Consider the following 13,352-nt stretch of genomic DNA (forward strand, 5'->3'; position numbering starts at 1 on the left):
ATTCCCCAAACCTTCTCTTCTTAGACAGAAATTCCCTCATAGGTTTCACATAGTTTGGTATTTGCTCCAAAGCTTCTACCAATGGGAGGTTGATATGTAACTGTTTCAACACATCCAACATTCTTTTAAATTGCGTATCCTATTTATGTTGCTGGAGTCTTTGAGGATATAGAGGTTCTGGAACTTTGGCTTGGATTAGATAGCTCATCCGAGGTAATATATCTCTATCTAATGAAGAGGTTAGCTTATTAGAATTCACTAGTTTAGATTTTACCTTTTCAGAATTTGCAGAATTTGGCTTCACTATTATAGGAATTTCAACTGTTTTTTGATTTTGCTTTTTCTGGGAAGGTTCATCTTCAACCTTAACCTTATTAGGTTCAAAAGTCATTTCTCTTCGTAAATTGATCACTTTGCAAATATCCTTGCTCGGTTTTCTTAGGTTCTCCATGTCAATGGGCAAAACTCCTTGTGGTCTATTTCGAAGTTTATTGGCTAGTTGCCCCATCTGGTTCTCCAAATTTCTTAAATTTCCATCATTCTTCACCATTTATGATTTTAATAAGTTCTCAAGATTATCAGAAGACTCGATTGTTGGAGAATTTTCTATGTTGCTTGGTACAACACCTAGGGGTTTGCTTCTAAGCTCACTAGCTAATTATCCCACTTGATTTTCTAGATTCTCCATTGTTGTTGCTTGGCCTTGAATTAAAACATCATTTATAGTAATGTATTCCTTCAATAAATTCTCCAAATTATTTAAAGGTTCAACTTGTAGTGGGTTTTGAACTTGTTGATTGAAACCAAGAGGTTGATTTAATCTATGCTGCATTTAAGTGTTGTTCAGTCCACCTCCTTGGTAGTGGATTGGTGGCTGAGCTACAACATGATTTAAATTCTTAATAGTAAACTATTTCAACATTAAAGAGATAGACGATACCTGAGTTGAGAGTAAAGTAAGGGCGTATACTTCATGTACTCCAGCTACTCGTCTTCTTGAAGCTGCTTGATTTGTCAACCACTAGTAATTATTAATGGCTATTCTCTCGATGATTTCGTAAGCCTCATTTTAAGACTTTAACAAGAGAGCACCATTCGAAGAAACATCTACCACCAACCTTGTGTGTGCGTTGAGACCATTATAGAATGTCCCCAACTGGATACAATGTGAAATCCCATGATAAGGGCATCTACGTAGTAACTCCTTGAATCTTTCCCATGCCTCGTATAAGGACTCATCATCCAATTGTTGAAAAGTGGTGATCTCATTCCTCAACTTAGCATTTTTGCTAGGTGGGAAATACTTTACCAGAAAACATTCAACTAATTCTAGACAAGTAGAAATTGAGTTTGATGGAAACAAATTAAGCCATACTCAAGCTCGATCTCGCAACGAGTATGGAAACAACTTCAACCTCAGTGCATCTTCAGTTACATCGACTATCTTGAAGGAATTGCTCACCTCTACAAACAATTGAAGGTGAAGATTTGGATCTTCTATGGGCATTCCACTGAATTGACCTATTATTTGAAGCATCTGAAACATCACAGGCTTCAATTCAAACTGCAGTGCCTCGATCTTCGGTCTCCTAATTCCCAAATTTAGTTTGTTAAGAAGTGGCACAACATACTGTCTTATGGGTCGGTCCCTATCATCAGAAATAAGGATTCGATTTCGAGCATTAGCAGCTTTATTCCCTTTAACATCATTTTGATTTTCATGGTCCATTTCTGCGGCTTGTCTCTGGGCTAATATTTCTCATCTTCTTTTTCTAAATTCTCGTTCGATTTCAGGGTCTACGGGGAGTAAATCAATGATTCAATCTATGCTCATAAAGATCTGAAAAGAAAATCACAAAAAAAACTAAAAAATAAAGAATAAAGAATAAAATAAGAATAATAATAAAGAATTAATTAGGAAATTTAGAAATTAAATAAAAACAAGATAAAAACCAACTTGCAAGGAATAATTTCACAAAAAAATGATTAAAGCAACAGTCCCCTACAACGATGCCAAAAACTTGTAACAGGATTTTTGTGTAAGTGTACATAGTCGTTCAAGTAATAAGTAAGTAAAATGAGTTATCGTATCCATAGAGACTGTGTATGTTAATAAATTATTTGTAAAATTATAGTTAACAATTTGATGTAAAAAAAACACAATAAATTGAATGGTGATGATTAAATTATCTAGATGGAAAATTGATTCCTAATGCAATTAAATCTAAATGCAAATGATCTAAATGAATGAATGGATGGACTTTAGAAACAAAGGCAATCAACATAAAATAGGCTAGGATAATTATATTAATAAACTCAATTCATTTTCATCATGCTTAACAGGGTTTAGAAAACATTCCATGGCAACTCGATCTTTCATGAGTTTGGAAACCAAATTAAGTCCTCTCGGAATCTTTTACTTAATGAAATATGCATTTTACTGGTCATATTAAACTAAGGGTTTCTTAGCATTTATGCAAGGTAAACGAGACATTTACATTTGAAATAGTTTAATCACATAAACCTAGAAATTATGCAAGATAATAGAGCTAACGATATTACGAACCTCTAATTTAGTCAGGTTTAATGATCTAAATTCAGCAATGCACTTTTCAATTATGTGTCTACTAGCTGTTGCCTGATTAGGATCACTTAGCTAATTTGAATGCATTCAATCACGTATGAATGTAATACATTTTGATTTTAATTGAAAACATGATCGATTGAGGCACAAACATGTTAAACATGAATCAAACAAATATTATTGGATTAACATAATCATCCTAGCAAACATAATTAAGCTAACATTGTTGATGTCAAGATCAATAAACACATAGCAAACATGATTAAATTAAATAACAAGAACGAAAGAGAAAACTCTAATTCAGTTCAACAGACTTTCAATCTTTCTAACTATGGTTTTCCTCTGTTCTGCTCATTGCTCCTTTGCTAAGGGTTTCTTAAGGTGGCCGACCCAGAGATGATCTTGACAAGGGTTTTGCTGGCTAAAATGGAGGGAGAAATGGAATGGAAATGGAAAGAACAAGAGAGAATTATGAAGAGAGAAGATGGATGAGTGATGAGGGATTAAGGGATGCTTTGAAAGGTGAAAGGTGTGTGGTATTTATAGGTGAAAGTAAGGGTAAAGTTTACTAAAAATAGAGTTTGAAAATCATTCATTTTCTCTCATGCTTGGCTTGCCACAATTTTTTGAGAAAGAGGTGGTTTGATTGCTCATTTTGAATTCAAATCCTTGCTATTATTAGTCATGAAGTGGACAGTTTCAAAGATAAAGTTGGTGTTCTAATTTCTATTATTTTCCAACTACAAGGACCTCCAATAAAATATCCAAAAGTTGACTTTCAGGAAGCCATATGCTTGTGTTAATATTAGGCTTGACTCCTCCTTGTTGGATGGTTTCTCAGTCCAATAATTAATTAGACATGTCCATCATGTAGCAATACTTTTACTGGGTCAAATTAACATCCTTATGACCCAGTTTTGTATGGTCTTACTGTCCAAACAGATTGGATGTGTGTATGTCCATACAACATTTATATTAATCTCATATTCCATGGTCCGACTGCATAGTGAAATTAACATATTAATAATTAACAAGAAATAATATAAATTATGCATAAAAATAATGTAATAAATCATAATTTTGCATACTTCATAAATTCATGTCGAATGTTAACATTTAAGCAAAATCCACTTAATTTATTAATAATTACTTAAAATTAATATAACTATTAAGTCAAAAGGTGGTAAAAATATATAGAAAAATCCTATATAATTTTGAATTTACATTTGCCCATCATTGTCCCAGGCCGCATAGAGAACCCCATCGGGTAATCACCATTCTTTAATTCCTTTTCAAGGGGTGCCATGGCCATGGCCTTTCCTTCAGAATTCATGTTTACTGTCCTATCAGATTTCATCAGGTACCACCGTGGTGACTAGACAAATACTCATTTACAGACTCTTCATGTACAGACACACTCTAAGCCCATAAGTTTAATTCACTAACATACACCCAACAGAACATACATCTCATAACATACATTCCAAACATATATATATTCAACCATACTTCAACATTTTCATACTCATACACAAATCATCTCATACTTGAATTTATCAGATTCATTAACCATGTACATGCTATACTTTTCATAATGTCAGTTCATAGTTCAATAAATTTCCTACATGCATTTCTCGATATGAACATTATACATGCATGAGTCAACATTGAACTCACTTGATTCTAACTAACGGTAGTTCAAAACTCCAGATCTGAATATCCATCTCGAATTAGCAGCAACCATTGCTTTTAGAGCATAAGAACATCATTAAGGCTCATTCGTATACAATTTACCATCGATTCAAGCACTTACAATTCCCATGTAAAGCCTTATACATAAATCTTATTGTTCATGCTCCTTTGACAAACTTACTCTTTCAAAATTTAACATGTAGAGTAGTAATCCTTACCTATCAATGGAATAGCCATTAATCATAACATAACCTTAGCTTCTAAATTATTGATAAAGAGGTACATCTAGACTTGAGGAAGGTATCAGTAATTTCCACTTCAGGAAGTGGAAGAAGAACCCTTTTCAAAACACACTTTCACATATAAATATGAGTCATCATACTTACTAGAATTTAACAAGTGTCATACGTATCAGAACTTGCCTTCTAATTGGCCTACAGTTTCTGAGAAAAATATAAATAAGTTCCCTTTATCAAACTTTTCAGGCTAAACTATATAGGTGGTTTCTAACTAGATTACTTAAAGTCTAACTAGCACAGTATCCCACACAAACTAGGCGTACTATACCTTTGGCGAATACTCATTCTATATTTCCCTTTTATCCCATAACATGAATGTCTCATTAATATTGTGGAATATCATGAAATCAAATTCTTACTAATTCAACTGGCAGTTACTATACTCCCACACGTATGCGCCAAAATGATCATTTAGGCGATAACACCACACAAGACAGACTGTTTACTGCTATACGCCTCAAAACGTTAAATTTGCCATAATTGGGGTGTTACAACTCTCCCCTATTAACAAAATTCTCGTCCTCAAAATTTCTAACTTCTGAGAAAAATTCCAAGTATATATGATAGTTACTGATCATGTCAGACGCATAACATGAGTTGGGAAAATTTAGGATATGTCAATTCCCCGCGTAAATATGAACATTACACACTTACCCAATTTGAAAGATGTCCTGATTACATTAGAGAACCTGAAAAATTTCCATGAAATAAACTTCTTGTACAAGTTTGTTTCTCTAAAACAAACACACAAACATCTTGTACAAGTTTCACATATCATAACCAATTTCCTCTTTAGAGAGCCATACAACTTAAAATATCATTACATGTGCATACCCAACCTAGAACCAACGCAAAATCATTTATCATGAATAAGCATATACATAGTTGGTGAATACAATTTTCAAACATATATATACAAACCTTTAATTAGAATAATCTTTTCAATATTATCTCATTTCTTTTCTGTATCCTTACAAATCACTAACTTTAGTCAAATCTTAGCCTTAAATAGTACTTTCCTTGTAACTGATAGTAATTTAAAGAATCATATAAAACACACCACAAAGACTATTCTTTTAGAGTTTGCAACAAATACTATTCTTTTAGAGTTTACCAAAAAGGCTATTCTTTCGGAGTTCGCCACCAAGGCTATTTTTTCAGTGTTCACCATAAAGGCTAATCTATCAGAGTTCGCCACAAAGGCTATTCTTAGCTGTCGTGTTTACGATATGGATTTGCCTAAACTTACATTACGTAAGGTTTGCCCATCATCATCCTAGGGCATGCAAAGAACCCCATTGGGTAATCACCATTCCTTAGTTCTTTTTCAGAGGGTGCCATGGCCATGAGCTTTCCTTCAGTGTTTCATATTAGAGTTCGTGTTTTCTATCCCAATGAACTTCATCAGATACCACTACGGTGACTAAACACAGACTCACTTTATAGACTCTTCATGCACAGACACACTCTAAGCCCAACATTTTAATTCATTAACATACACCGAATAAAACATACATCTCATATCATGCATTCTAGACATATATATACAACCATACTTCAACGTTTCAATACTCATATACCAATAATCATATACTTGAATTTATCAAATTCACTACCCATATACGTACTAAACTTTTCATAGTGTCAGATTCATAGTTCAATCAATTTCCTAAAGCATTTCTCAATATGAACATTATACATGCAAGAATTAGCGTAGAATTGACTTAATTCTCACTAACGGTAGTTCAAAACCCAAATCCAGATATTCATCTAGAATTAGCGGCAACCATTACTTTCAGAGCATAAGAACATCATTAAAACTTATTCATATACAAGTCACCATGAATTTGAGAACTGACAACTCCCATGCAAAACCTTATACGTACATCTTACTATTCATGCTCATCTTATAGACACTTTCAGGATTTAACATGTAGAATATTAATACTTACCTATCAATGGAATAACCAGTGATCATAACCTTAGCTTCTAGATTATCAATAAAGAGATACATCCAAACTTGAGGAAGATATCGGTAATTTCTAGTTCAGGAAGTGGATGAAGAAGGAAGAAGAACCCCTTTGAGATGACACTTTCACATATAAATATAACTCATCTTGCTGAGTGGAATTTAACAAGTGTTATACGTATCAGAACTTGTTTTCTCATTAGCCTATAATTTTTGAGAAAAATATAAATAAGTTCTTTTCATCAAACTTATCAGCTAAACTATACAGTTGGTTTCTAACTAGATTACTTAAGGTCTAACTAGCGCAGTATTCCATACAAATCAGGCGTACTATACCTTTGGCAAATACTTATCCATATTTCTCTTTTACCCCTTAACATGAACGTCTCCTTAATATAGCGAAATATCATGAAATCATGTTCTTACTAACTCAAGTGGCAGTTATTGTAGACACCCATTTTTGTCCAAGCTCGATTGGAGGCCCATTTAAAATTTTGTTCTCTCTTGGGCTGTTCGAAGCCCACCCAATTTTGGTCTATTTGAGACCTTTATTTTTTTTCTTTTTTTCTTCTTTCCTTTTTGGGCTTGTCAAAGGCCCAAATTATTATTATTATCACTACTATTACTATTATTAAATATTATTATTACCAATTTTTTAAAAATAAGCAAGATTAAAAAAACAATATATAAACATGAAAGAAAAAGAAAAAAAGGAGGCTTTTCATTATTTTTTTCTTAAAAAAAAGGTAAAAAAAAAATACAACTACAAGCATTCTATTTCTTTTTTTTGGCCATAGGCATGTCACGAGGGATCGAATTTTGGGTTTCGATGAAGGGGACGTCACTGGACCGTCGGTCCTCCGTCCCTAAGATCCCCCAAAAATCTTCTTTTTCCCTCCCCTTTCTAAAATAAAGGTTTCATTTTTTATTAAAAAGGCTTGATTTTGGGAAAAATTTTGTTTGTTTTAAAGAGAAAGTTTAGATTTGAACAAATATAAATCTATTTTTTTAGTTATTATAAAGGAAAGTTTAAAATTTTAAAATAAAGTTTTGATTTTGCAAAAAAAAAAAAATCCGGCCACCGTACATAGCGACTCCACCATCGGAGGCAACGACTCTCCGGTTCCAACTTTTATGTTGGCCATGGCTCCACCACCGGAGGCAACGACTCTCCAGTGGTGGAGCCATGGCCAACATAGAAGTTATAAGAGAAAGAGGAAAAACTTCTTTTTTTTAAAAAAAAACAATAAGGTTAAAATGAAAGAATGAATAGCTTTTTTCATTTATAGGTTCCAAAAATGGGTAATTTATTCCCACCACCTTACTTTTTAAATTTTTAAAAAACACCCTATTTTTTGAAGCACCGCCCTCGCTCTCTGACCTATTTACACTTCTAACCCTTTTATTTATTTAAACATTCGATTTAATTCAAAAATTTAAAATTAAAAGCAAATAAATTGTTACATCAGTTCTCTGTCTTCCACATTTTTTATCTTTTACTCCTAAAATCAAGCTATGTCATTTTGTTTCCATCTTTAATAAATAATTTACACTTATATCTTCCATTTCACTTGCATGCACTTTATTTTAATGTTTATATTTATTCACACTTGTATACTTTTTATTTATTCTTATTTCGTTTTTATTTATTTTCATGTCTAGTTATATTTTTTTAAACATTCCCCTTACATACATTTTAATATTATTTATTTATGTTACTTTGATTCTTTTATTGTATTATGAATAAGGTGTATTATTGTTATTGTTATTATCATCATGTTAAAATCTTATTTATTTCATTTATTTAATTTTTCTTTATATTATTTCCATTTTGAAAGAGTTTTAACTTTTCATTAACTTTAGTCAATTTAATTAGTTTTCCTATTTTATTACTATTCATTTTAAAATAGGAAACTTTAGGTCATTTTTCCATCCTATAATTGTTGACATGAAGTTAGTTAAGTAGGTACTATATTTTAATGAAACCTTAAGGGTTTTACATTTGGATTTAGGTTAGTCCTTAAGATCTTACCTACCATTTACCATAAAAAAATTATAAATAATATGTAAGATATTTTTTAGGGTTTTAATTAGTTTTAAATATCGTATAGGATTAGAATCTTAAGTTTATATGTAAAATTTTTTAGGACTTTATTCAAGATTAAAACTAAAGATTTTTGTAGGTGAATTGTAAATCATGAGTAGGTCTTTCTAAGTATTTTATCTTAGAATCTTTTTTAAGAAAGCTAATAAATATTATTTAACATTTATTATTTTAGGATTTTGATGAATTTAAATCTTAGATTAAAAATTTTAAAGTAAGATAAATCATAAACCCGACATAGGATACTTTCGTAAGATCTTGATAGGTTCAACGTTATTAATTAAATATTTTAATAATAATAATAAAAGATCGAATAAGTTGTAGATATATTTTAATATTTCTCTTAATTCATTGGTAATTTCTAGGTTTTTTTAGAATTCTAAAATAGAATTAATTTTAGGAATGGAAGGTATTTTACTAGAATTATTTAGGTATCCTCTAGGGTTCCCGTTAAAAGTAAAAATCTCTAAATTAAGTTTCAAATTAGATAAGTGTGATAAACACATCTTAATCGAGCTACAAGTAAATTCAGAGGAGTTTCCTTTAGAGTTTTTATTTAAGATTTCCATAAGATTAAGACATTAATATGCTTAAATAAAAAAAATCTAGCTCTTAAGACCCCGTAGGACTATTCCCCAATAGGCGTTGTGGGAGTGCTATAACCTTCCCCACATGTAACCGTACTCCCGAACCTGAAATTTGGTGATGCGATCGAGTCTAGATTTTTAGTATTTCTTTCGTAGTATTAATTCTAGATTTTTAGACGATAGGTGGCTAACCAACCTAGCCCTAATTGGTTAGTGGCGACACTACGTAATTTAGTCCCTATGTGTCTAGCTTTGCTTACTAGGCCCACGTACTCTTATGTAGGCAATGCTATGACAGCTTGGCGACTCCACTAGGGGCCTTAGTGAGTCGACTTACTTAGGATTAAGAGCTAGGTTTTTTAGTTTTTGTGCATATTAGATTTATTTATTCATACATTAATTTTTTTAATTGTCTAATGTCGTTTTAAATTGTTGAATATGTGTTAAATATTGATTTATTTGTTCATTTCATTTACTTATCCTTTTTTAATATGAATGCCAATGCATTTGTTTTTTTTTGATAAAATTGATTAATATATATGTCGACTCTACCGTCGTGGGGTGGCTATAATTGTCATTCATGTTGCATTTTGCTTTCGGTCCTACACTCGGGCCCATCTGTGTAACAATATGTCACCACATAAGTTTAAGGACTACTCCATGGTTAAGATGGACATAGATGTTTGTGTAGCAAATGCAATCGTGTACGCTATGGAAGTCTTATCACCCAAGGGCTAACCCTTTTTAAAAAGGGAACGCATCCCTATAAATGTCGTATTTAAGCCTTGGGTTCCCTGTGCATTAGATTCAGTCGTAAGCCAACAAGTAATGACCATTTTAAATGTGAAACCTAGACATAAGAGTCGTACCTTATCCCTCGAAATAATACCCTATAGGATTTCATGAGCGTTTAGTGATTTAATTTCACATTTTTTTCTTCACAATGCTTTATGATTTAATTTCTCATTTTTCATTTGAATTTATTGTTTTTTTTGCTGACTTTGTTTTTTTTTTGTGTCTGTGTCTCTCCTTGGCATAATTCATGCATCATTTAAATCCCTGGGGCACAGTGTCACATCTATATTCACATGAACATACTTCAAAAAGATTTAGTTGTTCGGCATGGGGTAGAAAATATAGGGATAATAGCAAGAATGTCAAAGGATACTCAAAGCAGAGAAGGTGATTGCTAGATAGCTTATTTTGGCTTGAGCCTACCTTAGATAGTTCGCATGGATTGTAGGAGGAATTGCGAAGATGAGTTAAAGGGAATATGGCAATCAAGTAATGATGCTAAAAAAAAGGTACTTCTATGATTGTTTTTTTTGCTGACTTTGTTTTTTTTGTGTCTGTGTCTCTCCTTGGCATAATTCATGCATCATTTAAATACCTGGGGCACAGTGTCGCATCTATATTCACATGAACATACTTCAAAAAGATTTAGTTGTTCGGCATGGGGTAGAAAATATAGGGATAATAGCGAGAATGTCAAAGGATACTCAAAGCAGAGAAGGTGATCGCTAGATAGCTTATTTTGGCTTGAGCCTACCTTAGATAGTTCGCATGGATTGTAGGAGGAATTGCGAAGATGAGTTAAAGGGAATATGGCAATCAAGTAATGATGCTAAAAAAAAGGTACTTCTATGACAAGTATGGCAATGTAGCACAACTTCTGTTCGTTAAATTGGATGATGCCTTGTTGAAGGCCATGGTACGTTTTTTGAATCCCACTTATAGGAGTTTTACATTCAATGAAATGGATATGGTACCGACTATTGAGGAATATTCTACCCTTATCCATTATGACTTATAAAGATTCGCTCAGGATAAATTGGAAGTAGAATGTCGATTTTCGGGGACCCTTAGCCAATCTGATGGGATTACCTGTAGATACAGTGAAAGCAAGATTAAAAGATAAAAATGGCCTCTGCATTTCCTGGTCTAACATTAGGGGTGCTATGGGAAAGGCCAACGGTGATAGACATTTGGCACTGTTAGCGTTTATCGTATACGAGTTGACTGTGTTCTCAAAAGCTCTGGGATATATGAGTGTGGAGCTAGCTGATTTTCTGTTTCAAATTGAAAAAAGGTGAATCCTGCTCCAACAATCTTAGCTGAAACCATCATTTCACTCAATTTCATCAGAAGGAAGGGAGACAGGCGTTTCTTAGGATGCGCACAGTTGTTGTTCGTATGGATGAAAAGCCATTTTATGTGCCTCTATAAGCGCTTTCTTCAAGTGTTTGTTCCTTCGACTAGGCCTATAGAGGAATTTCTAGAAAGTGAGCGCCCTCCAAATCAATCGATTGAGGAGTGGGTTCAGAACCATAGTACAATGACATACCAAGAAATAGAATGGAGGACTCTATGGAAGATTCGGAGCACGGTACTCATCGGGTGCGATGGTCATTTGTGGGTTATCTTAATTGGCATATGGGGAGCCATTAGTTATTAATCGTTGATGGTTATGAGCCAATACAAGTATGATCAATGTGTACCTGCTACAGCTGGTTTAAACAGGGTGGAAGTTTCAGTTCAAGACCCAAGATTTTGGAAGAAATTGGAAGAGATAATAATTAACTGGGGTCAAACCTTGAGCTTGCAATCAGGAACCTTTTCCAACCATTCCCCCTTGAAAATGTATATCCAGTGGCACCTAAAAAAAGCAAAATCTTTGTGTTAGCATAGCTTAAAGGAAAAAGGAAGGTCTCGGATGATGTAGCCAAGCTAACAGAAAAGATAAGTAATTTAGAGATGCGTCTGAGGGGTAGAGATAAAGAGGTTAGGTGACAATGAGAGTAACATTAGACATATGTAACAGAAAAAGAGGAAGAAATCATGAGACGACAGTAACAACACCGGTTAGGCATGAAGGAAAGAGAGGAAGAACTAAGAGTACAATTAGAACGATGTCAACAAGAAAGATCTGACTTGTTCACTCAGGTTCAGAGGTTGGAAAAAGATCCAAGTTTGTGGGCTAATGAACTCCAGAAAGCATGAGAACAAGAGCGAAGTTGGAGGAGGGTGTCTAATGAGAAAACTACTAAAATTGAGGTGCTAAAGGAGGAAATTTGTCATTAGACTAAAGAATTAAAGACAAAAGAAGAGCAAAAAAAATAGGTCACGAAAGAATATGCACAGGGAAGGTCGGGTTTTTGCTCAGCAAGCCGAAGACATATTGTGAACAGATTGAAGAACTCAAAAAAGAATCTACCCCTTTTGCGACTAAGGACAAGCCTGCAATGAAACTTCTAGAGGTGGCTCAAGCACATTACCAAAAGTTTATCAAGCTCATGAGGAGGAAAAAGAAGAACAATGAGTAGAGATTTTCCCTATGGCAAAATGATCAATTAGGATTTTCTTTCAATATAAATGAAAATTGAAAAAAAAATTGTAAGCCGAATAATTTTTGAACCTTCTATGAAAGAAAATGTTTATATTCGAGAATATTTACGATAATGTGCCCTAATTTCATTCATTCATTCATCTATTCGTTCACTCATTCGTTCATTTGTTTATTTAGAAACATCATTTTAAAAAAATAAAAGAACATTTTTTTTTATGACAAATCCAAATAATTTTCTAACTTTGGAAATAAGTGTCATTTGAAAAAGGACCAATGATAGCTTACCGGTATAACACCCACTCAAAAGCTAAGAAGATGACAGAAGAAGAATTAGCACGCATGGCCAAATTGAAGGAACAAATGTAAAGGATGATAGAAATGATGACTACAGTGGTCAAAGGCAAGGCCAAGGTAGGAGAAGGAAACGACACTTTGGAAAATCCAATCCCTTTTTACGGTGATACAGGGGTATATCGTGAAGATTTACTACTTCAAGCGCCAAGTGTAACTATTCAAATCTTAAGAGTAAACGAGTTGCTTGTAAGCGAGGAGCTGAGAGAAGTGGATAAGAGAAAGTCGATTATGGATGAAGAAGCTCATAAATTTAGCCTAATTGAGGAACGTTTGAAAGCCATTGAAGGATTAGAAACCTTCAAATTTGTAGAAGCAAAAGACCTATGTCTGGTTCCCGATGTGGTCGCCCCACCAAAATTCAAAGTTCGTGACTTTGAAAAATTCAATGATAGCAGTTGCCCCATTACTTACATAGCC

The 13,352-nt window shown here is 33.3% G+C and overlaps 1 non-coding gene across 1 annotated transcript; it reads left to right on the plus strand.

Moving 5' to 3' along the window:
• Positions 1 to 1,172: 1,172 nt before the first annotated feature.
• Positions 1,173 to 1,279, plus strand: LOC121218961 (small nucleolar RNA R71). Its single transcript, XR_005915442.1, has one exon. It is a non-coding gene; the product is annotated as a small nucleolar RNA R71 (small nucleolar RNA).
• The last annotated feature ends 12,073 nt before the right edge of the window (positions 1,280 to 13,352 follow it).

Source organism: Gossypium hirsutum, chromosome D06, assembly GCF_007990345.1.
Source record: "Gossypium hirsutum isolate 1008001.06 chromosome D06, Gossypium_hirsutum_v2.1, whole genome shotgun sequence".
In the NCBI taxonomy this organism is placed as follows: domain Eukaryota; kingdom Viridiplantae; phylum Streptophyta; class Magnoliopsida; order Malvales; family Malvaceae; genus Gossypium; species Gossypium hirsutum.